Source organism: Crinia signifera, chromosome 8 (genome assembly GCF_055691185.1).
Source record: "Crinia signifera chromosome 8, ASM5569118v1, whole genome shotgun sequence".
In the NCBI taxonomy this organism is placed as follows: Eukaryota; Metazoa; Chordata; class Amphibia; order Anura; family Myobatrachidae; genus Crinia; species Crinia signifera.
Window position 1 is genome coordinate 88645729 of NC_139224.1, and position 27875 is coordinate 88673603.

Consider the following 27875-nt stretch of genomic DNA (forward strand, 5'->3'; position numbering starts at 1 on the left):
GATGTCACAATTGACATTATCGGTTTTAAAATTACTGTCTTAGATGATGTCCGTGCCATCCGTGAGTTCAGAATCGTTAAATTTACAGTTTCGAAAAGATGGTCGAAATCAATTATGACATCATCAGTGATGTCACAATTGACATTATCGGTTTTAAAATTACTGTCGTAGATGATGTCCGTGCCATCCGTGAGTTCAGAAGTGTCAATTTTACAGTTTCGAAAAAAAGGTCAAAATCAATTATGACATCATCAGTGATGTCACAATTGACATTATCGGTTTTAAAATTACTGTCGTAGATGATGTCCGTGCCATCCGTGAGTTAAGAAGCGTCAATTTTACAGTTTTGAAAAGATGTCGAAATCAATTATGACATCATCAGTGATGTCACAATTGACATTATCGGTTTTAAAATTACTGTCATAGATGATGTCTAAGCCATCCGTGAGTTCAGAAGTGTCAATTTTACAGTTTCGAAAAAAAGGTCAAAATCAATTATGACATCATCAGTGATGTCACAATTGACATTATCGGTTTAAAAATTAATGTCGTAGATGATGTCCGTGCCATCCGTGAGTTCAGAAGCGTCAATTTTACAGTTTTGAAAAGATGGTCGAAATCAACTATGACATCATCAGTGATGTCACAATTGACATTATCGGTTTTAAAATTACTGTCGTAGATGATGTCCGTGCCATCCGTGAGTTAAGAAGCTTCAATTTTACAGTTTTGAAAAGATGGTCGAAATCAATTATGACATCATCAGTGATGTCACAATTGACATTATCGGTTTTAAAATTACTGTCGTAGATGATGTCCGTGCCATTTGTGAGTTCAGAAGCGTCAATTTTACAGTTTTGAAAAAATGTCGAAATCAATTATGACATCATCAGTGATGTCACAATTGACATTATCGGTTTTAAAATACTGTCTTAGATGATGTCCGTGCCATCCGTGAGTTCAGAATCATCAAATTTACAGTTTGGAAAAGGTGGTCGAAATCAATTATGACATCATCAGTGATGTCACAATTGACATTATCGGTTTTAAAATAACTGTCGTAGATGATGTCCAAGCCATCCGTGAGTTCAGAAGTGTCAATTTTACAGTTTCGAAAAAAAGGTCAAAATCAATTATGACATCATCAGTGATGTCACAATTGACATTATCGGTTTTAAAAATCACTGTCGTAGATGATGTCCGTGCCATCCGTGAGTTCAGAAGCGTCAATTTTACAGTTTTGAAAAGATGGTTGAAATCAATTATGACATCATCAGTGATGTCACAATTGACATTATCGGTTTTAAAATTACTGTCGTAGATGATGTCCGTGCCATCCGTAAGTTCAGAAGCGTCAATTTTACAGTTTCGAAAAGATGGTCAAAATCAATTATGACATCATCAGTGATGTCACAATTGACATTATCGGTTTTAAAATTACTGTCGTAGATGATGTCCGTGCCATCCGTGAGTTCAGAAGTGTCAATTTTACAGTTTCGAAAAAAAGGTCAAAATCAATTATGACATCATCAGTGATGTCACAATTGACATTATCGGTTTTAAAATTACTGTCGTAGATGATGTCCGTGCCATCCGTGAGTTCAGAAGCGTCAATTTTACAGTTTCGAAAAGATGGTCAAAATCAATTATGACATCATCAGTGATGTCACAATTGACATTATCGGTTTTAAAATTACTGTCGTAGATGATGTCCGTGCCATCCGTGAGTTAAGAAGCGTCAATTTTACAGTTTTGAAAAGATGTCGAAATCAATTATGACATCATCAGTGATGTCACAATTGACATTATCGGTTTTAAAATTACTGTCATAGATGATGTCTAAGCCATCCGTGAGTTCAGAAGTGTCAATTTTACAGTTTCGAAAAAAAGGTCAAAATCAATTATGACATCATCAGTGATGTCACAATTGACATTATCGGTTTTAAAAATTACTGTCGTAGATGATGTCCGTGCCATCCGTGAGTTCAGAAGCGTCAATTTTACAGTTTCGAAAAGATGGTCAAAATCAATTATGACATCATCAGTGATGTCACAATTGACATTATCGGTTTTAAAATTACTGTCGTAGATGATGTCCGTGCCATTCGTGAGTTCAGAAGCGTCAATTTTGCAGTTTTGAAAAGATGTCAAAATCAATTATGACATCATCAGTGATGTCACAATTGACATTATCGGTTTTAAAATTACTGTCTTAGATGATGTCTGTGCCATCCGTGAGTTCAGAATCGTCAAATTTATAGTTTCGAAAAGATGGTCGAAATCAATTATGACATCATCAGTGATGTCACAATTGACATTATCGGTTTTAAAATTACTGTCGTAGATGATGTCCAAGCCATCCGTGAGTTCAGAAGTGTCAATTTTACAGTTTCGAAAAAAAGGTCAAAATCAATTATGACATCATCAGTGATGTCACAATTGACATTATCGGTTTTAAAATTACTGTCGTAGATGATGTCCGTGCCATCCGTGAGTTCAGAAGCGTCAATTTTACAGTTTCGAAAAGATGGTCAAAATCAATTATGACATCATCAGTGATGTCACAATTGACATTATCGGTTTTAAAATTACTGTCGTAGATGATGTCCGTGCCATCCGTGAGTTAAGAAGCGTCAATTTTACAGTTTTGAAAAGATGTCGAAATCAATTATGACATCATCAGTGATGTCACAATTGACATTATCGGTTTTAAAATTACTGTCATAGATGATGTCTAAGCCATCCGTGAGTTCAGAAGTGTCAATTTTACAGTTTCGAAAAAAAGGTCAAAATCAATTATGACATCATCAGTGATGTCACAATTGACATTATCGGTTTTAAAAATTACTGTCGTAGATGATGTCCGTGCCATCCGTGAGTTCAGAAGCGTCAATTTTACAGTTTCGAAAAGATGGTCAAAATCAATTATGACATCATCAGTGATGTCACAATTGACATTATCGGTTTTAAAATTACTGTCGTAGATGATGTCCGTGCCATTCGTGAGTTCAGAAGCGTCAATTTTGCAGTTTTGAAAAGATGTCAAAATCAATTATGACATCATCAGTGATGTCACAATTGACATTATCGGTTTTAAAATTACTGTCTTAGATGATGTCTGTGCCATCCGTGAGTTCAGAATCGTCAAATTTATAGTTTCGAAAAGATGGTCGAAATCAATTATGACATCATCAGTGATGTCACAATTGACATTATCGGTTTTAAAATTACTGTCGTAGATGATGTCCAAGCCATCCGTGAGTTCAGAAGTGTCAATTTTACAGTTTCGAAAAAAAGGTCAAAATCAATTATGACATCATCAGTGATGTCACAATTGACATTATCGGTTTTAAAATACTGTCTTAGATGATGTCCGTGCCATCCGTGAGTTCAGAATCATCAAATTTACAGTTTCGAAAAGATGGTCGAAATCAATTATGACATCATCAGTGATGTCACAATTGACATTATCGGTTTTAAAATTACTGTCGTAGATGATGTCCAAGCCATCCGTGAGTTCAGAAGTGTCAATTTTACAGTTTCGAAAAAAAGGTCAAAATCAATTATGACATCATCAGTGATGTCACAATTGACATTATCGGTTTTAAAAATTACTGTCGTAGATGATGTCCGTGCCATCCGTGAGTTCAGAAGCGTCAATTTTACAGTTTCGAAAAGATGGTCAAAATCAATTATGACATCATCAGTGATGTCACAATTGACATTATCGGTTTTAAAATCACTGTCGTAGATGATGTCCGTTCCATCCGTGAGTTCAGAAGCGTCAATTTTACAGTTTTGAAAAGATGGTTGAAATCAATTATGACATCATCAGTGATGTCACAATTGACATTATCGGTTTTAAAATTACTGTCGTAGATGATGTCCGTGCCATCCGTGAGTTCAGAATCATCAAATTTACAGTTTGGAAAAGGTGGTCGAAATCAATTATGACATCATCAGTGATGTCACAATTGACATTATCGGTTTTAAAATAACTGTCGTAGATGATGTCCAAGCCATCCGTGAGTTCAGAAGTGTCAATTTTACAGTTTCGAAAAAAAGGTCAAAATCAATTATGACATCATCAGTGATGTCACAATTGACATTATCGGTTTTAAAAATTACTGTCGTAGATGATGTCCGTGCCATCCGTGAGTTCAGAAGCGTCAATTTTACAGTTTCGAAAAGATGGTCAAAATCAATTATGACATCATCAGTGATGTCACAATTGACATTATCGGTTTAAAAATTAATGTCGTAGATGATGTCCGTGCCATCCGTGAGTTCAGAAGCGTCAATTTTACAGTTTTGAAAAGATGGTCGAAATCAACTATGACATCATCAGTGATGTCACAATTGACATTATCGGTTTTAAAATTACTGTCGTAGATGATGTCCGTGCCATCCGTGAGTTAAGAAGCTTCAATTTTACAGTTTTGAAAAGATGGTCGAAATCAATTATGACATCATCAGTGATGTCACAATTGACATTATCGGTTTTAAAATTACTGTCGTAGATGATGTCCGTGCCATTTGTGAGTTCAGAAGCGTCAATTTTACAGTTTTGAAAAGATGTCGAAATCAATTATGACATCATCAGTGATGTCACAATTGACATTATCGGTTTTAAAATACTGTCTTAGATGATGTCCGTGCCATCCGTGAGTTCAGAATCATCAAATTTACAGTTTGGAAAAGGTGGTCGAAATCAATTATGACATCATCAGTGATGTCACAATTGACATTATCGGTTTTAAAATAACTGTCGTAGATGATGTCCAAGCCATCCGTGAGTTCAGAAGTGTCAATTTTACAGTTTCGAAAAAAAGGTCAAAATCAATTATGACATCATCAGTGATGTCACAATTGACATTATCGGTTTTAAAAATCACTGTCGTAGATGATGTCCGTGCCATCCGTGAGTTCAGAAGCGTCAATTTTACAGTTTTGAAAAGATGGTTGAAATCAATTATGACATCATCAGTGATGTCACAATTGACATTATCGGTTTTAAAATTACTGTCGTAGATGATGTCCGTGCCATCCGTAAGTTCAGAAGCGTCAATTTTACAGTTTCGAAAAGATGGTCAAAATCAATTATGACATCATCAGTGATGTCACAATTGACATTATCGGTTTTAAAATTACTGTCGTAGATGATGTCCGTGCCATCCGTGAGTTCAGAAGTGTCAATTTTACAGTTTCGAAAAAAAGGTCAAAATCAATTATGACATCATCAGTGATGTCACAATTGACATTATCGGTTTTAAAATTACTGTCGTAGATGATGTCCGTGCCATCCGTGAGTTCAGAAGCGTCAATTTTACAGTTTCGAAAAGATGGTCAAAATCAATTATGACATCATCAGTGATGTCACAATTGACATTATCGGTTTTAAAATTACTGTCGTAGATGATGTCCGTGCCATCCGTGAGTTAAGAAGCGTCAATTTTACAGTTTTGAAAAGATGTCGAAATCAATTATGACATCATCAGTGATGTCACAATTGACATTATCGGTTTTAAAATTACTGTCATAGATGATGTCTAAGCCATCCGTGAGTTCAGAAGTGTCAATTTTACAGTTTCGAAAAAAAGGTCAAAATCAATTATGACATCATCAGTGATGTCACAATTGACATTATCGGTTTTAAAAATTACTGTCGTAGATGATGTCCGTGCCATCCGTGAGTTCAGAAGCGTCAATTTTACAGTTTCGAAAAGATGGTCAAAATCAATTATGACATCATCAGTGATGTCACAATTGACATTATCGGTTTTAAAATTACTGTCGTAGATGATGTCCGTGCCATTCGTGAGTTCAGAAGCGTCAATTTTGCAGTTTTGAAAAGATGTCAAAATCAATTATGACATCATCAGTGATGTCACAATTGACATTATCGGTTTTAAAATTACTGTCTTAGATGATGTCTGTGCCATCCGTGAGTTCAGAATCGTCAAATTTATAGTTTCGAAAAGATGGTCGAAATCAATTATGACATCATCAGTGATGTCACAATTGACATTATCGGTTTTAAAATTACTGTCGTAGATGATGTCCAAGCCATCCGTGAGTTCAGAAGTGTCAATTTTACAGTTTCGAAAAAAAGGTCAAAATCAATTATGACATCATCAGTGATGTCACAATTGACATTATCGGTTTTAAAATACTGTCTTAGATGATGTCCGTGCCATCCGTGAGTTCAGAATCATCAAATTTACAGTTTCGAAAAGATGGTCGAAATCAATTATGACATCATCAGTGATGTCACAATTGACATTATCGGTTTTAAAATTACTGTCGTAGATGATGTCCAAGCCATCCGTGAGTTCAGAAGTGTCAATTTTACAGTTTCGAAAAAAAGGTCAAAATCAATTATGACATCATCAGTGATGTCACAATTGACATTATCGGTTTTAAAAATTACTGTCGTAGATGATGTCCGTGCCATCCGTGAGTTCAGAAGCGTCAATTTTACAGTTTCGAAAAGATGGTCAAAATCAATTATGACATCATCAGTGATGTCACAATTGACATTATCGGTTTTAAAATCACTGTCGTAGATGATGTCCGTTCCATCCGTGAGTTCAGAAGCGTCAATTTTACAGTTTTGAAAAGATGGTTGAAATCAATTATGACATCATCAGTGATGTCACAATTGACATTATCGGTTTTAAAATTACTGTCGTAGATGATGTCCGTGCCATCCGTGAGTTCAGAATCATCAAATTTACAGTTTGGAAAAGGTGGTCGAAATCAATTATGACATCATCAGTGATGTCACAATTGACATTATCGGTTTTAAAATAACTGTCGTAGATGATGTCCAAGCCATCCGTGAGTTCAGAAGTGTCAATTTTACAGTTTCGAAAAAAAGGTCAAAATCAATTATGACATCATCAGTGATGTCACAATTGACATTATCGGTTTTAAAAATTACTGTCGTAGATGATGTCCGTGCCATCCGTGAGTTCAGAAGCGTCAATTTTACAGTTTCGAAAAGATGGTCAAAATCAATTATGACATCATCAGTGATGTCACAATTGACATTATCGGTTTTAAAATCACTGTCGTAGATGATGTCCGTGCCATCCGTGAGTTCAGAAGCGTCAATTTTACAGTTTTGAAAAGATGGTTGAAATCAATTATGACATCATCAGTGATGTCACAATTGACATTATCGGTTTTAAAATTACTGTCGTAGATGATGTCCGTGCCATCCGTGAGTTCAGAAGCGTCAATTTTACAGTTTCGAAAAGATGGTCAAAATCAATTATGACATCATCAGTGATGTCACAATTGACATTATCGGTTTTAAAATTACTGTCGTAGATGATGTCCGTGCCATCCGTGAGTTCAGAAGTGTCAATTTTACAGTTTCGAAAAAAAGGTCAAAATCAATTATGACATCATCAGTGATGTCACAATTGACATTATCGGTTTTAAAATTACTGTCGTAGATGATGTCCGTGCCATCCGTGAGTTCAGAAGCGTCAATTTTACAGTTTCGAAAAGATGGTCAAAATCAATTATGACATCATCAGTGATGTCACAATTGACATTATCGGTTTTAAAATTACTGTCGTAGATGATGTCCGTGCCATTCGTGAGTTCAGAAGCGTCAATTTTGCAGTTTTGAAAAGATGTCAAAATCAATTATGACATCATCAGTGATGTCACAATTGACATTATCGGTTTTAAAATTACTGTCTTAGATGATGTCTGTGCCATCCGTGAGTTCAGAATCGTCAAATTTATAGTTTCGAAAAGATGGTCGAAATCAATTATGACATCATCAGTGATGTCACAATTGACATTATCGGTTTTAAAATTACTGTCGTAGATGATGTCCAAGCCATCCGTGAGTTCAGAAGTGTCAATTTTACAGTTTCGAAAAAAAGGTCAAAATCAATTATGACATCATCAGTGATGTCACAATTGACATTATCGGTTTTAAAATACTGTCTTAGATGATGTCCGTGCCATCCGTGAGTTCAGAATCATCAAATTTACAGTTTCGAAAAGATGGTCGAAATCAATTATGACATCATCAGTGATGTCACAATTGACATTATCGGTTTTAAAATTACTGTCGTAGATGATGTCCAAGCCATCCGTGAGTTCAGAAGTGTCAATTTTACAGTTTCGAAAAAAAGGTCAAAATCAATTATGACATCATCAGTGATGTCACAATTGACATTATCGGTTTTAAAAATTACTGTCGTAGATGATGTCCGTGCTATCCGTGAGTTCAGAAGCGTCAATTTTACAGTTTCGAAAAGATGGTCAAAATCAATTATGACATCATCAGTGATGTCACAATTGACATTATCGGTTTTAAAATCACTGTCGTAGATGATGTCCTTTCCATCCGTGAGTTCAGAAGCGTCAATTTTACAGTTTTGAAAAGATGGTTGAAATCAATTATGACATCATCAGTGATGTCACAATTGACATTATCGGTTTTAAAATTACTGTCGTAGATGATGTCCGTGCCATCCGTGAGTTCAGAAGCGTCAATTTTACAGTTTCGAAAAGATGGTCAAAATCAATTATGACATCATCAGTGATGTCACAATTGACATTATCGGTTTTAAAATTACTGTCGTAGATGATGTCCGTGCCATCCGTGAGTTAAGAAGCGTCAATTTTACAGTTTTGAAAAGATGTCAAAATCAATTATGACATCATCAGTGATGTCACAATTGACATTATCGGTTTTAAAATTACTGTCTTAGATGATGTCCGTGCCATCCGTGAGTTCAGAATCGTCAAATTTACAGTTTCGAAAAGATGGTCGAAATCAATTATGACATCATCAGTGATGTCACAATTGACATTATCGGTTTTAAAATTACTGTCGTAGAATGTCCGTGCCATCCATGATTTCATAAGCGTCAATTTTACAGTTTTGAAAAGATGGTCGAAATCAATTATGACATCATCAGTGATGTCACAATTGACATTATCGGTTTTAAAATTACTGTCGTAGATGATGTCCGTGCCATTTGTGAGTTCAGAAGCGTCAATTTTGCAGTTTTGAAAAGATGTCAAAATCAATTATGACATCATCAGTGATGTCACAATTGACATTATCGGTTTTAAAATTACTGTCTTAGATGATGTCTGTGCCATCCGTGAGTTCAGAATCGTCAAATTTACAGTTTCGAAAAGATGGTCGAAATCAATTATGACATCATCAGTGATGTCACAATTGACATTATCGGTTTTAAAATTACTGTCGTAGATGATGTCCAAGCCATCCGTGAGTTCAGAAGTGTCAATTTTACAGTTTCGAAAAAAAGGTCAAAATCAATTATGACATCATCAGTGATGTCACAATTGACATTATCGGTTTTAAAATTACTGTCGTAGATGATGTCCGTGCCATCCGTGAGTTCAGAAGCGTCAATTTTACAGTTTCGAAAAGATGGTCAATATCAATTATGACATCATCAGTGATGTCACAATTGACATTATCGGTTTTAAAATCACTGTCGTAGATGATGTCCGTGCCATCCGTGAGTTCAGAAGGGTCAATTTTACAGTTTTGAAAAGATGGTCGAAATCAATTATGACATCATCAGTGATGTCACAATTGACATTATCGGTTTTAGAATTACTGTCGTAGATGATGTCCGTGCCATCCGTGAATTCAGAAGCGTCAATTTTACAGTTTTGAAAAGATGGTCGAAATCAATTATGACATCATCAGTGATGTCACAATTGACATTATCGGTTTTAAAATTACTGTCTTAGATGATGTCCGTGCCATCCGTGAGTTCAGAAGCGTCAATTTTACAGTTTTGAAAAGATGGTCGAAATCAATTATGACATCATAAGTGATGTCACAATTGACATTATCGGTTTTAAAATTACTGTCTTAGATGATGTCCGTGCCATCCGTGAGTTCAGAAGCGTCAATTTTACAGTTTTGAAAAGATGGTCGAAATCAATTATGACATCATAAGTGATGTCACAATTGACATTATCGGTTTTAAAATTACTGTCGTAGATGATGTCCGTGCCATCCGTGAGTTCAGAAGGGTCAATTTTACAGTTTTGAAAAGATGGTCGAAATCAATTATGACATCATCAGTGATGTCACAATTGACATTATCGGTTTTAGAATTACTGTCGTAGATGATGTCCGTGCCATCCGTGAATTCAGAAGCGTCAATTTTACAGTTTTAAAAAGATGGTCGAAATCAATTATGACATCATCAGTGATGTCACAATTGACATTATCGGTTTTAAAATTACTGTCTTAGATGATGTCCGTGCCATCCGTGAGTTCAGAAGCGTCAATTTTACAGTTTTGAAAAGATGGTCGAAATCAATTATGACATCATCAGTGATGTCACAATTGACATTATCGGTTTTAAAATTACTGTCTTAGATGATGTCCGTACCATCCGTGAGTTCAGAATCGTTAAATTTACAGTTTCGAAAAGATGGTCGAAATCAATTATGACATCATCAGTGATGTCACAATTGACATTATCGGTTTAAAAATTAATGTCGTAGATGATGTCCGTGCCATCCGTGAGTTCAGAAGCGTCAATTTTACAGTTTTGAAAAGATGGTCGAAATCAATTATGACATCATCAGTGATGTCACAATTGACATTATCGGTTTTAAAATTACTGTCGTAGATGATGTCCGTGCCATCCGTGAGTTAAGAAGCTTCAATTTTACAGTTTTGAAAAGATGGTCGAAATCAATTATGACATCATCAGTGATGTCACAATTGACATTATCGGTTTTAAAATTACTGTCGTAGATGATGTCCAAGCCATCCGTGAGTTCAGAAGTGTCAATTTTACAGTTTCGAAAAAAAGGTCAAAATCAATTATGACATCATCAGTGATGTCACAATTGACATTATCGTTTTAAAAATTACTGTCGTAGATGATGTCCGTGCCATCCGTGAGTTCAGAATCGTCAATTTTACAGTTTCGAAAAGATGGTCAAAATCAATTATGACATCATCAGTGATGTCACAATTGACATTATCGGTTTTAAAATCACTGTCGTAGATGATGTCCGTGCCATCCGTGAGTTCAGAAGCGTCAATTTTACAGTTTTGAAAAGATGGTTGAAATCAATTATGACATCATCAGTGATGTCACAATTGACATTATCAGTTTTAGAATTACTGTCGTAGATGATGTCCGTGCCATCCGTGATTTCAGAAGCGTCAATTTTACAGTTTTGAAAAGATGGTCGAAATCAATTATGACATCATCAGTGATGTCACAATTGACATTATCGGTTTTAAAATTACTGTCTTAGATGATGTCCGTGCCATCCGTGAGTTCAGAAGCGTCAATTTTACAGTTTTGAAAAGATGGTCGAAATCAATTATGACATCATCAGTGATGTCACAATTGACATTATCGGTTTTAAAATTACTGTCTTAGATGATGTCCGTGCCATCCGTGAGTTCAGAATCGTTAAATTTACAGTTTCGAAAAGATGGTCGAAATCAATTATGACATCATCAGTGATGTCACAATTGACATTATCGGTTTAAAAATTACTGTCGTAGATGATGTCCGTGCCATTTGTGAGTTCAGAAGCGTCAATTTTACAGTTTTGAAAAGATGTCGAAATCAATTATGACATCATCAGTGATGTCACAATTGACATTATCGGTTTTAAAATACTGTCTTAGATGATGTCCGTGCCATCCGTGAGTTCAGAATCATCAAATTTACAGTTTGGAAAAGATGGTCGAAATCAATTATGACATCATCAGTGATGTCACAATTGACATTATCGGTTTTAAAATTACTGTCGTAGATGATGTCCAAGCCATCCGTGAGTTCAGAAGTGTCAATTTTACAGTTTCGAAAAAAGGTCTAAATCAATTATGACATCATCAGTGATGTCACAATTGACATTATCGGTTTTAAAAATTACTGTCGTAGATGATGTCCGTGCCATCCGTGAGTTCAGAAGCGTCAATTTTACAGTTTTGAAAAGATGGTTGAAATCAATTATGACATCATCAGTGATGTCACAATTGACATTATCGGTTTTAAAATTACTGTCGTAGATGATGTCCGTGCCATCCGTGAGTTCAGAAGCGTCAATTTTACAGTTTCGAAAAGATGGTCAAAATCAATTATGACATCATCAGTGATGTCACAATTGACATTATCGGTTTTAAAATTACTGTCGTAGATGATGTCCGTGCCATCCGTGAGTTCAGAAGTGTCAATTTTACAGTTTCGAAAAAAAGGTCAAAATCAATTATGACATCATCAGTGATGTCACAATTGACATTATCGGTTTTAAAATTACTGTCGTAGATGATGTCCGTGCCATCCGTGAGTTCAGAAGCGTCAATTTTACAGTTTCGAAAAGATGGTCAAAATCAATTATGACATCATCAGTGATGTCACAATTGACATTATCGGTTTTAAAATTACTGTCGTAGATGATGTCCGTGCCATCCGTGAGTTAAGAAGCGTCAATTTTACAGTTTTGAAAAGATGTCGAAATCAATTATGACATCATCAGTGATGTCACAATTGACATTATCGGTTTTAAAATTACTGTCATAGATGATGTCTAAGCCATCCGTGAGTTCAGAAGTGTCAATTTTACAGTTTCGAAAAAAAGGTCAAAATCAATTATGACATCATCAGTGATGTCACAATTGACATTATCGGTTTAAAAATTACTGTCGTAGATGATGTCCGTGCCATTTGTGAGTTCAGAAGCGTCAATTTTACAGTTTTGAAAAGATGTCGAAATCAATTATGACATCATCAGTGATGTCACAATTGACATTATCGGTTTTAAAATACTGTCTTAGATGATGTCCGTGCCATCCGTGAGTTCAGAATCATCAAATTTACAGTTTGGAAAAGATGGTCGAAATCAATTATGACATCATCAGTGATGTCACAATTGACATTATCGGTTTTAAAATTACTGTCGTAGATGATGTCCAAGCCATCCGTGAGTTCAGAAGTGTCAATTTTACAGTTTCGAAAAAAAGGTCTAAATCAATTATGACATCATCAGTGATGTCACAATTGACATTATCGGTTTTAAAAATTACTGTCGTAGATGATGTCCGTGCCATCCGTGAGTTCAGAAGCGTCAATTTTACAGTTTCGAAAAGATGGTCAAAATCAATTATGACATCATCAGTGATGTCACAATTGACATTATCGGTTTTAAAATCACTGTCGTAGATGATGTCCGTGCCATCCGTGAGTTCAGAAGCGTCAATTTTACAGTTTTGAAAAGATGGTTGAAATCAATTATGACATCATCAGTGATGTCACAATTGACATTATCGGTTTTAAAATTACTGTCGTAGATGATGTCCGTGCCATCCGTGAGTTCAGAAGCATCAATTTTACAGTTTCGAAAAGATGGTCAAAATCAATTATGACATCATCAGTGATGTCACAATTGACATTATCGGTTTTAAAATTACTGTCGTAGATGATGTCCGTGCCATCCGTGAGTTCAGAAGTGTCAATTTTACAGTTTCGAAAAAAAGGTCAAAATCAATTATGACATCATCAGTGATGTCACAATTGACATTATCGGTTTTAAAATTACTGTCGTAGATGATGTCCGTGCCATCCGTGAGTTCAGAAGCGTCAATTTTACAGTTTCGAAAAGATGGTCAAAATCAATTATGACATCATCAGTGATGTCACAATTGACATTATCGGTTTTAAAATTACTGTCGTAGATGATGTCCGTGCCATCCGTGAGTTAAGAAGCGTCAATTTTACAGTTTTGAAAAGATGTCGAAATCAATTATGACATCATCAGTGATGTCACAATTGACATTATCGGTTTTAAAATTACTGTCATAGATGATGTCTAAGCCATCCGTGAGTTCAGAAGTGTCAATTTTACAGTTTCGAAAAAAAGGTCAAAATCAATTATGACATCATCAGTGATGTCACAATTGACATTATCGGTTTTAAAAATTACTGTCGTAGATGATGTCCGTGCCATCCGTGAGTTCAGAAGCGTCAATTTTACAGTTTCGAAAAGATGGTCAAAATCAATTATGACATCATCAGTGATGTCACAATTGACATTATCGGTTTTAAAATCACTGTCGTAGATGATGTCCGTGCCATCCGTGAGTTCAGAAGCGTCAATTTTACAGTTTTGAAAAGATGGTTGAAATCAATTATGACATCATCAGTGATGTCACAATTGACATTATCGGTTTTAAAATTACTGTCTTAGATGATGTCCGTGCCATCCGTGAGTTCAGAATCGTCAAATTTACAGTTTCGAAAAGATGGTCGAAATCAATTATGACATCATCAGTGATGTCACAATTGACATTATCGGTTTTAAAATTACTGTCTTAGATGATGTCCGTGCCATCCGTGAGTTCAGAAGCGTCAATTTTACAGTTTTGAAAAGATGGTCGAAATCAATTATGACATCATAAGTGATGTCACAATTGACATTATCGGTTTTAAAATTACTGTCGTAGATGATGTCCGTGCCATCCGTGAGTTAAGAAGCGTCAATTTTACAGTTTTGAAAAGATGGTCGAAATCAATTATGACATCATCAGTGATGTCACAATTGACATTATAGGTTTTAAAATTACTGTCTTAGATGATGTCCGTGCCATCCGTGAGTTCAGAATCGTTAAATTTACAGTTTCGAAAAGATGGTCGAAATCAATTATGACATCATCAGTGATGTCACAATTGACATTATCGGTTTTAAAATTACTGTCGTAGATGATGTCCGTGCCATCCGTGAGTTCAGAAGTGTCAATTTTACAGTTTCGAAAAAAAGGTCAAAATCAATTATGACATCATCAGTGATGTCACAATTGACATTATCGGTTTTAAAATTACTGTCGTAGATGATGTCCGTGCCATCCGTGAGTTAAGAAGCGTCAATTTTACAGTTTTGAAAAGATGTCGAAATCAATTATGACATCATCAGTGATGTCACAATTGACATTATCGGTTTTAAAATTACTGTCATAGATGATGTCTAAGCCATCCGTGAGTTCAGAAGTGTCAATTTTACAGTTTCGAAAAAAAGGTCAAAATCAATTATGACATCATCAGTGATGTCACAATTGACATTATCGGTTTAAAAATTAATGTCGTAGATGATGTCCGTGCCATCCGTGAGTTCAGAAGCGTCAATTTTACAGTTTTGAAAAGATGGTCGAAATCAATTATGACATCATCAGTGATGTCACAATTGACATTATCGGTTTTAAAATTACTGTCGTAGATGATGTCCGTGCCATCCGTGAGTTAAGAAGCGTCAATTTTACAGTTTCGAAAAGATGGTCAAAATAAATTATGACATCATCAGTGATGTCACAATTGACATTATCGGTTTTAAAATTACTGTCGTAGATGATGTCCGTGCCATCCGTGAGTTAAGAAGCGTCAATTTTACAGTTTTGAAAAGATGTCGAAATAAATTATGACATCATCAGTGATGTCACAATTGACATTATCGGTTTTAAAATTACTGTCTTAGATGATGTCCGTGCCGTCCGTGAGTTCAGAATCGTCAAATTTACAGTTTCGAAAAGATGGTCGAAATCAATTATGACATCATCAGTGATGTCACAATTGACATTATCGGTTTTAAAATTACTGTCTTAGATGATGTCCATGCCATCCGTGAGTTCAGAAGCGTCAATTTTACAGTTTTGAAAAGATGGTCGAAATCAATTATGACATCATAAGTGATGTCACAATTGACATTATCGGTTTTAAAATTACTGTCGTAGATGATGTCCGTGCCATCCGTGAGTTAAGAAGCGTCAATTTTACAGTTTTGAAAAGATGGCCGAAATCAATTATGACATCATCAGTGATGTCACAATTGACATTATCGGTTTTAAAATTACTGTCTTAGATGATGTCCGTGCCATCCGTGAGTTCAGAATCGTTAAATTTACAGTTTCGAAAAGATGGTCGAAATCAATTATGACATCATCAGTGATGTCACAATTGACATTATCGGTTTTAAAATTACTGTCGTAGATGATGTCCGTGCCATCCGTGAGTTCAGAAGTGTCAATTTTACAGTTTCGAAAAAAAGGTCAAAATCAATTATGACATCATCAGTGATGTCACAATTGACATTATCGGTTTTAAAATTACTGTCGTAGATGATGTCCGTGCCATCCGTGAGTTAAGAAGCGTCAATTTTACAGTTTTGAAAAGATGTCGAAATCAATTATGACATCATCAGTGATGTCACAATTGACATTATCGGTTTTAAAATTACTGTCATAGATGATGTCTAAGCCATCCGTGAGTTCAGAAGTGTCAATTTTACAGTTTCGAAAAAAAGGTCAAAATCAATTATGACATCATCAGTGATGTCACAATTGACATTATCGGTTTAAAAATTAATGTCGTAGATGATGTCCGTGCCATCCGTGAGTTCAGAAGCGTCAATTTTACAGTTTTGAAAAGATGGTCGAAATCAACTATGACATCATCAGTGATGTCACAATTGACATTATCGGTTTTAAAATTACTGTCGTAGATGATGTCCGTGCCATCCGTGAGTTAAGAAGCTTCAATTTTACAGTTTTGAAAAGATGGTCGAAATCAATTATGACATCATCAGTGATGTCACAATTGACATTATCGGTTTTAAAATTACTGTCGTAGATGATGTCCGTGCCATTTGTGAGTTCAGAAGCGTCAATTTTACAGTTTTGAAAAGATGTCGAAATCAATTATGACATCATCAGTGATGTCACAATTGACATTATCGGTTTTAAAATACTGTCTTAGATGATGTCCGTGCCATCCGTGAGTTCAGAATCATCAAATTTACAGTTTGGAAAAGATGGTCGAAATCAATTATGACATCATCAGTGATGTCACAATTGACATTATCGGTTTTAAAATTACTGTCGTAGATGATGTCCAAGCCATCCGTGAGTTCAGAAGTGTCAATTTTACAGTTTCGAAAAAAAGGTCAAAATCAATTATGACATCATCAGTGATGTCACAATTGACATTATCGGTTTTAAAAATTACTGTCGTAGATGATGTCCGTGCCATCCGTGAGTTCAGAAGCGTCAATTTTACAGTTTCGAAAAGATGGTCAAAATCAATTATGACATCATCAGTGATGTCACAATTGACATTATCGGTTTTAAAATCACTGTCGTAGATGATGTCCGTGCCATCCGTGAGTTCAGAAGCGTCAATTTTACAGTTTTGAAAAGATGGTTGAAATCAATTATGACATCATCAGTGATGTCACAATTGACATTATCGGTTTTAAAATTACTGTCGTAGATGATGTCCGTGCCATCCGTGAGTTCAGAAGCGTCAATTTTACAGTTTCGAAAAGATGGTCAAAATCAATTATGACATCATCAGTGATGTCACAATTGACATTATCGGTTTTAAAATTACTGTCGTAGATGATGTCCGTGCCATCCGTGAGTTCAGAAGTGTCAATTTTACAGTTTCGAAAAAAAGTCAAAATCAATTATGACATCATCAGTGATGTCACAATTGACATTATCGGTTTTAAAATTACTGTCGTAGATGATGTCCGTGCCATCCGTGAGTTCAGAAGCGTCAATTTTACAGTTTCGAAAAGATGGTCAAAATCAATTATGACATCATCAGTGATGTCACAATTGACATTATCGGTTTTAAAATTACTGTCGTAGATGATGTCCGTGCCATCCGTGAGTTAAGAAGCGTCAATTTTACAGTTTTGAAAAGATGTCGAAATCAATTATGACATCATCAGTGATGTCACAATTGACATTATCGGTTTTAAAATTACTGTCATAGATGATGTCTAAGCCATCCGTGAGTTCAGAAGTGTCAATTTTACAGTTTCGAAAAAAAGGTCAAAATCAATTATGACATCATCAGTGATGTCACAATTGACATTATCGGTTTTAAAAATTACTGTCGTAGATGATGTCCGTGCCATCCGTGAGTTCAGAAGCGTAAATTTTACAGTTTCGAAAAGATGGTCAAAATCAATTATGACATCATCAGTGATGTCACAATTGACATTATCGGTTTTAAAATCACTGTCGTAGATGATGTCCGTGCCATCCGTGAGTTCAGAAGCGTCAATTTTACAGTTTTGAAAAGATGGTTGAAATCAATTATGACATCATCAGTGATGTCACAATTGACATTATCGGTTTTAAAATTACTGTTGTAGATGATGTCCGTGCCATCCGTGAGTTCAGAAGTGTCAATTTTACAGTTTCGAAAAGATGGTCAAAATCAATTATGACATCATCAGTGATGTCACAATTGACATTATCGGTTTTAAAAATTACTGTCGTAGATGATGTCCGTGCCATCCGTGAGTTCAGAAGCGTCAATTTTACAGTTTCGAAAAGATGGTCAAAATCAATTATGACATCATCAGTGATGTCACAATTGACATTATCGGTTTTAAAATCACTGTCGTAGATGATGTCCGTGCCATCCGTGAGTTCAGAAGCGTCAATTTTACAGTTTTGAAAAGATGGTTGAAATCAATTATGACATCATCAGTGATGTCACAATTGACATTATCGGTTTTAAAATTACTGTCGTAGATGATGTCCGTGCCATCCGTGAGTTCAGAAGCGTCAATTTTACAGTTTCGAAAAGATGGTCAAAATCAATTATGACATCATCAGTGATGTCACAATTGACATTATCGGTTTTAAAATTACTGTCGTAGATGATGTCCGTGCCATCCGTGAGTTCAGAAGTGTCAATTTTACAGTTTCGAAAAAAAGGTCAAAATCAATTATGACATCATCAGTGATGTCACAATTGACATTATCGGTTTTAAAATTACTGTCGTAGATGATGTCCGTGCCATCCGTGAGTTCAGAAGCGTCAATTTTACAGTTTCGAAAAGATGGTCAAAATCAATTATGACATCATCAGTGATGTCACAATTGACATTATCGGTTTTAAAATTACTGTCGTAGATGATGTCCGTGCCATCCGTGAGTTAAGAAGCGTCAATTTTACAGTTTTGAAAAGATGTCGAAATCAATTATGACATCATCAGTGATGTCACAATTGACATTATCGGTTTTAAAATTACTGTCATAGATGATGTCTAAGCCATCCGTGAGTTCAGAAGTGTCAATTTTACAGTTTCGAAAAAAAGGTCAAAATCAATTATGACATCATCAGTGATGTCACAATTGACATTATCGGTTTTAAAAATTACTGTCGTAGATGATGTCCGTGCCATCCGTGAGTTCAGAAGCGTCAATTTTACAGTTTCGAAAAGATGGTCAAAATCAATTATGACATCATCAGTGATGTCACAATTGACATTATCGGTTTTAAAATTACTGTCGTAGATGATGTCCGTGCCATTCGTGAGTTCAGAAGCGTCAATTTTGCAGTTTTGAAAAGATGTCAAAATCAATTATGACATCATCAGTGATGTCACAATTGACATTATCGGTTTTAAAATTACTGTCTTAGATGATGTCTGTGCCATCCGTGAGTTCAGAATCGTCAAATTTATAGTTTCGAAAAGATGGTCGAAATCAATTATGACATCATCAGTGATGTCACAATTGACATTATCGGTTTTAAAATTACTGTCGTAGATGATGTCCAAGCCATCCGTGAGTTCAGAAGTGTCAATTTTACAGTTTCGAAAAAAAGGTCAAAATCAATTATGACATCATCAGTGATGTCACAATTGACATTATCGGTTTTAAAATACTGTCTTAGATGATGTCCGTGCCATCCGTGAGTTCAGAATCATCAAATTTACAGTTTCGAAAAGATGGTCGAAATCAATTATGACATCATCAGTGATGTCACAATTGACATTATCGGTTTTAAAATTACTGTCGTAGATGATGTCCAAGCCATCCGTGAGTTCAGAAGTGTCAATTTTACAGTTTCGAAAAAAAGGTCAAAATCAATTATGACATCATCAGTGATGTCACAATTGACATTATCGGTTTTAAAAATTACTGTCGTAGATGATGTCCGTGCCATCCGTGAGTTCAGAAGCGTCAATTTTACAGTTTCGAAAAGATGGTCAAAATCAATTATGACATCATCAGTGATGTCACAATTGACATTATCGGTTTTAAAATCACTGTCGTAGATGATGTCCGTTCCATCCGTGAGTTCAGAAGCGTCAATTTTACAGTTTTGAAAAGATGGTTGAAATCAATTATGACATCATCAGTGATGTCACAATTGACATTATCGGTTTTAAAATTACTGTCGTAGATGATGTCCGTGCCATCCGTGAGTTCAGAATCATCAAATTTACAGTTTGGAAAAGGTGGTCGAAATCAATTATGACATCATCAGTGATGTCACAATTGACATTATCGGTTTTAAAATAACTGTCGTAGATGATGTCCAAGCCATCCGTGAGTTCAGAAGTGTCAATTTTACAGTTTCGAAAAAAAGGTCAAAATCAATTATGACATCATCAGTGATGTCACAATTGACATTATCGGTTTTAAAAATTACTGTCGTAGATGATGTCCGTGCCATCCGTGAGTTCAGAAGCGTCAATTTTACAGTTTCGAAAAGATGGTCAAAATCAATTATGACATCATCAGTGATGTCACAATTGACATGATCGGTTTTAAAATCACTGTCGTAGATGATGTCCGTGCCATCCGTGAGTTCAGAAGCGTCAATTTTACAGTTTTGAAAAGATGGTTGAAATCAATTATGACATCATCAGTGATGTCACAATTGACATTATCGGTTTTAAAATTACTGTCGTAGATGATGTCCGTGCCATCCGTGAGTTCAGAAGCGTCAATTTTACAGTTTCGAAAAGATGGTCAAAATCAATTATGACATCATCAGTGATGTCACAATTGACATTATCGGTTTTAAAATTACTGTCGTAGATGATGTCCGTGCCATCCGTGAGTTCAGAAGTGTCAATTTTACAGTTTCGAAAAAAAGGTCAAAATCAATTATGACATCATCAGTGATGTCACAATTGACATTATCGGTTTTAAAATTACTGTCGTAGATGATGTCCGTGCCATCCGTGAGTTCAGAAGCGTCAATTTTACAGTTTCGAAAAGATGGTCAAAATCAATTATGACATCATCAGTGATGTCACAATTGACATTATCGGTTTTAAAATTACTGTCGTAGATGATGTCCGTGCCATTCGTGAGTTCAGAAGCGTCAATTTTGCAGTTTTGAAAAGATGTCAAAATCAATTATGACATCATCAGTGATGTCACAATTGACATTATCGGTTTTAAAATTACTGTCTTAGATGATGTCTGTGCCATCCGTGAGTTCAGAATCGTCAAATTTATAGTTTCGAAAAGATGGTCGAAATCAATTATGACATCATCAGTGATGTCACAATTGACATTATCGGTTTTAAAATTACTGTCGTAGATGATGTCCAAGCCATCCGTGAGTTCAGAAGTGTCAATTTTACAGTTTCGAAAAAAAGGTCAAAATCAATTATGACATCATCAGTGATGTCACAATTGACATTATCGGTTTTAAAATACTGTCTTAGATGATGTCCGTGCCATCCGTGAGTTCAGAATCATCAAATTTACAGTTTCGAAAAGATGGTCGAAATCAATTATGACATCATCAGTGATGTCACAATTGACATTATCGGTTTTAAAATTACTGTCGTAGATGATGTCCAAGCCATCCGTGAGTTCAGAAGTGTCAATTTTACAGTTTCGAAAAAAAGGTCAAAATCAATTATGACATCATCAGTGATGTCACAATTGACATTATCGGTTTTAAAAATTACTGTCGTAGATGATGTCCGTGCCATCCGTGAGTTCAGAAGCGTCAATTTTACAGTTTCGAAAAGATGGTCAAAATCAATTATGACATCATCAGTGATGTCACAATTGACATTATCGGTTTTAAAATCACTGTCGTAGATGATGTCCGTTCCATCCGTGAGTTCAGAAGCGTCAATTTTACAGTTTTGAAAAGATGGTTGAAATCAATTATGACATCATCAGTGATGTCACAATTGACATTATCGGTTTTAAAATTACTGTCGTAGATGATGTCCGTGCCATCCGTGAGTTCAGAAGCGTCAATTTTACAGTTTCGAAAAGATGGTCAAAATCAATTATGACATCATCAGTGATGTCACAATTGACATTATCGGTTTTAAAATTACTGTCGTAGATGATGTCCGTGCCATCCGTGAGTTAAGAAGCGTCAATTTTACAGTTTTGAAAAGATGTCAAAATCAATTATGACATCATCAGTGATGTCACAATTGACATTATCGGTTTTAAAATTACTATCTTAGATGATGTCCGTGCCATCCGTGAGTTCAGAATCGTCAAATTTACAGTTTCGAAAAGATGGTCGAAATCAATTATGACATCATCAGTGATGTCACAATTGACATTATCGGTTTTAAAATTACTGTCGTAGAATGTCCGTGCCATCCATGATTTCATAAGCGTCAATTTTACAGTTTTGAAAAGATGGTCGAAATCAATTATGACATCATCAGTGATGTCACAATTGACATTATCGGTTTTAAAATTACTGTCGTAGATGATGTCCGTGCCATTTGTGAGTTCAGAAGCGTCAATTTTGCAGTTTTGAAAAGATGTCAAAATCAATTATGACATCATCAGTGATGTCACAATTGACATTATCGGTTTTAAAATTACTGTCTTAGATGATGTCTGTGCCATCCGTGAGTTCAGAATCGTCAAATTTACAGTTTCGAAAAGATGGTCGAAATCAATTATGACATCATCAGTGATGTCACAATTGACATTATCGGTTTTAAAATTACTGTCGTAGATGATGTCCAAGCCATCCGTGAGTTCAGAAGTGTCAATTTTACAGTTTCGAAAAAAAGGTCAAAATCAATTATGACATCATCAGTGATGTCACAATTGACATTATCGGTTTTAAAATTACTGTCGTAGATGATGTCCGTGCCATCCGTGAGTTCAGAAGCGTCAATTTTACAGTTTCGAAAAGATGGTCAATATCAATTATGACATCATCAGTGATGTCACAATTGACATTATCGGTTTTAAAATCACTGTCGTAGATGATGTCCGTGCCATCCGTGAGTTCAGAAGGGTCAATTTTACAGTTTTGAAAAGATGGTCGAAATCAATTATGACATCATCAGTGATGTCACAATTGACATTATCGGTTTTAGAATTACTGTCGTAGATGATGTCCGTGCCATCCGTGAATTCAGAAGCGTCAATTTTACAGTTTTGAAAAGATGGTCGAAATCAATTATGACATCATCAGTGATGTCACAATTGACATTATCGGTTTTAAAATTACTGTCTTAGATGATGTCCGTGCCATCCGTGAGTTCAGAAGCGTCAATTTTACAGTTTTGAAAAGATGGTCGAAATCAATTATGACATCATAAGTGATGTCACAATTGACATTATCGGTTTTAAAATTACTGTCTTAGATGATGTCCGTGCCATCCGTAAGTTCAGAAGCGTCAATTTTACAGTTTTGAAAAGATGGTCGAAATCAATTATGACATCATAAGTGATGTCACAATTGACATTATCGGTTTTAAAATTACTGTCGTAGATGATGTCCGTGCCATCCGTGAGTTCAGAAGGGTCAATTTTACAGTTTTGAAAAGATGGTCGAAATCAATTATGACATCATCAGTGATGTCACAATTGACATTATCGGTTTTAGAATTACTGTCGTAGATGATGTCCGTGCCATCCGTGAATTCAGAATCGTTAAATTTACAGTTTCGAAAAGATGGTCGAAATCAATTATGACATCATCAGTGATGTCACAATTGACATTATCGGTTTAAAAATTAATGTCGTAGATGATGTCCGTGCCATCCGTGAGTTCAGAAGCGTCAATTTTACAGTTTTGAAAAGATGGTCGAAATCAATTATGACATCATCAGTGATGTCACAATTGACATTATCGGTTTTAAAATTACTGTCGTAGATGATGTCCGTGCCATCCGTGAGTTAAGAAGCTTCAATTTTACAGTTTTGAAAAGATGGTCGAAATCAATTATGACATCATCAGTGATGTCACAATTGACATTATCGGTTTTAAAATTACTGTCGTAGATGATGTCCAAGCCATCCGTGAGTTCAGAAGTGTCAATTTTACAGTTTCGAAAAAAAGGTCAAAATCAATTATGACATCATCAGTGATGTCACAATTGACATTATCGTTTTAAAAATTACTGTCGTAGATGATGTCCGTGCCATCCGTGAGTTCAGAATCGTCAATTTTACAGTTTCGAAAAGATGGTCAAAATCAATTATGACATCATCAGTGATGTCACAATTGACATTATCGGTTTTAAAATCACTGTCGTAGATGATGTCCGTGCCATCCGTGAGTTCAGAAGCGTCAATTTTACAGTTTTGAAAAGATGGTTGAAATCAATTATGACATCATCAGTGATGTCACAATTGACATTATCAGTTTTAGAATTACTGTCGTAGATGATGTCCGTGCCATCCGTGATTTCAGAAGCGTCAATTTTACAGTTTTGAAAAGATGGTCGAAATCAATTATGACATCATCAGTGATGTCACAATTGACATTATCGGTTTTAAAATTACTGTCTTAGATGATGTCCGTGCCATCCGTGAGTTCAGAAGCGTCAATTTTACAGTTTTGAAAAGATGGTCGAAATCAATTATGACATCATCAGTGATGTCACAATTGACATTATCGGTTTTAAAATTACTGTCTTAGATGATGTCCGTGCCATCCGTGAGTTCAGAATCGTTAAATTTACAGTTTCGAAAAGATGGTCGAAATCAATTATGACATCATCAGTGATGTCACAATTGACATTATCGGTTTAAAAATTACTGTCGTAGATGATGTCCGTGCCATTTGTGAGTTCAGAAGCGTCAATTTTACAGTTTTGAAAAGATGTCGAAATCAATTATGACATCATCAGTGATGTCACAATTGACATTATCGGTTTTAAAATACTGTCTTAGATGATGTCCGTGCCATCCGTGAGTTCAGAATCATCAAATTTACAGTTTGGAAAAGATGGTCGAAATCAATTATGACATCATCAGTGATGTCACAATTGACATTATCGGTTTTAAAATTACTGTCGTAGATGATGTCCAAGCCATCCGTGAGTTCAGAAGTGTCAATTTTACAGTTTCGAAAAAAAGGTCTAAATCAATTATGACATCATCAGTGATGTCACAATTGACATTATCGGTTTTAAAAATTACTGTCGTAGATGATGTCCGTGCCATCCGTGAGTTCAGAAGCGTCAATTTTACAGTTTTGAAAAGATGGTTGAAATCAATTATGACATCATCAGTGATGTCACAATTGACATTATCGGTTTTAAAATTACTGTCGTAGATGATGTCCGTGCCATCCGTGAGTTCAGAAGCGTCAATTTTACAGTTTCGAAAAGATGGTCAAAATCAATTATGACATCATCAGTGATGTCACAATTGACATTATCGGTTTTAAAATTACTGTCGTAGATGATGTCCGTGCCATCCGTGAGTTCAGAAGTGTCAATTTTACAGTTTCGAAAAAAAGGTCAAAATCAATTATGACATCATCAGTGATGTCACAATTGACATTATCGGTTTTAAAATTACTGTCGTAGATGATGTCCGTGCCATCCGTGAGTTCAGAAGCGTCAATTTTACAGTTTCGAAAAGATGGTCAAAATCAATTATGACATCATCAGTGATGTCACAATTGACATTATCGGTTTTAAAATTACTGTCGTAGATGATGTCCGTGCCATCCGTGAGTTAAGAAGCGTCAATTTTACAGTTTTGAAAAGATGTCGAAATCAATTATGACATCATCAGTGATGTCACAATTGACATTATCGGTTTTAAAATTACTGTCATAGATGATGTCTAAGCCATCCGTGAGTTCAGAAGTGTCAATTTTACAGTTTCGAAAAAAAGGTCAAAATCAATTATGACATCATCAGTGATGTCACAATTGACATTATCGGTTTAAAAATTACTGTCGTAGATGATGTCCGTGCCATTTGTGAGTTCAGAAGCGTCAATTTTACAGTTTTGAAAAGATGTCGAAATCAATTATGACATCATCAGTGATGTCACAATTGACATTATCGGTTTTAAAATACTGTCTTAGATGATGTCCGTGCCATCCGTGAGTTCAGAATCATCAAATTTACAGATTGGAAAAGATGGTCGAAATCAATTATGACATCATCAGTGATGTCACAATTGACATTATCGGTTTTAAAATTACTGTCGTAGATGATGTCCAAGCCATCCGTGAGTTCAGAAGTGTCAATTTTACAGTTTCGAAAAAAAGGTCTAAATCAATTATGACATCATCAGTGATGTCACAATTGACATTATCGGTTTTAAAAATTACTGTCGTAGATGATGTCCGTGCCATCCGTGAGTTCAGAAGCGTCAATTTTACAGTTTCGAAAAGATGGTCAAAATCAATTATGACATCATCAGTGATGTCACAATTGACATTATCGGTTTTAAAATCACTGTCGTAGATGATGTCCGTGCCATCCGTGAGTTCAGAAGCGTCAATTTTACAGTTTTGAAAAGATGGTTGAAATCAATTATGACATCATCAGTGATGTCACAATTGACATTATCGGTTTTAAAATTACTGTCGTAGATGATGTCCGTGCCATCCGTGAGTTCAGAAGCGTCAATTTTACAGTTTCGAAAAGATGGTCAAAATCAATTATGACATCATCAGTGATGTCACAATTGACATTATCGGTTTTAAAATTACTGTCGTAGATGATGTCCGTGCCATCCGTGAGTTCAGAAGTGTCAATTTTACAGTTTCGAAAAAAAGGTCAAAATCAATTATGACATCATCAGTGATGTCACAATTGACATTATCGGTTTTAAAATTACTGTCGTAGATGATGTCCGTGCCATCCGTGAGTTCAGAAGCGTCAATTTTACAGTTTCGAAAAGATGGTCAAAATCAATTATGACATCATCAGTGATGTCACAATTGACATTATCGGTTTTAAAATTACTGTCATAGATGATGTCTAAGCCATCCGTGAGTTCAGAAGTGTCAATTTTACAGTTTCGAAAAAAAGGTCAAAATCAATTATGACATCATCAGTGATGTCACAATTGACATTATCGGTTTTAAAAATTACTGTCGTAGATGATGTCCGTGCCATCCGTGAGTTCAGAAGCGTCAATTTTACAGTTTCGAAAAGATGGTCAAAATCAATTATGACATCATCAGTGATGTCACAATTGACATTATCGGTTTTAAAATCACTGTCGTAGATGATGTCCGTGCCATCCGTGAGTTCAGAAGCGTCAATTTTACAGTTTTGAAAAGATGGTTGAAATCAATTATGACATCATCAGTGATGTCACAATTGACATTATCGGTTTTAAAATTACTGTCTTAGATGATGTCCGTGCCATCCGTGAGTTCAGAATCGTCAAATTTACAGTTTCGAAAAGATGGTCGAAATCAATTATGACATCATCAGTGATGTCACAATTGACATTATCGGTTTTAAAATTACTGTCTTAGATGATGTCCGTGCCATCCGTGAGTTCAGAAGCGTCAATTTTACAGTTTTGAAAAGATGGTCGAAATCAATTATGACATCATAAGTGATGTCACAATTGACATTATCGGTTTTAAAATTACTGTCGTAGATGATGTCCGTGCCATCCGTGAGTTAAGAAGCGTCAATTTTACAGTTTTGAAAAGATGGTCGAAATCAATTATGACATCATCAGTGATGTCACAATTGACATTATAGGTTTTAAAATTACTGTCTTAGATGATGTCCGTGCCATCCGTGAGTTCAGAATCGTTAAATTTACAGTTTCGAAAAGATGGTCGAAATCAATTATGACATCA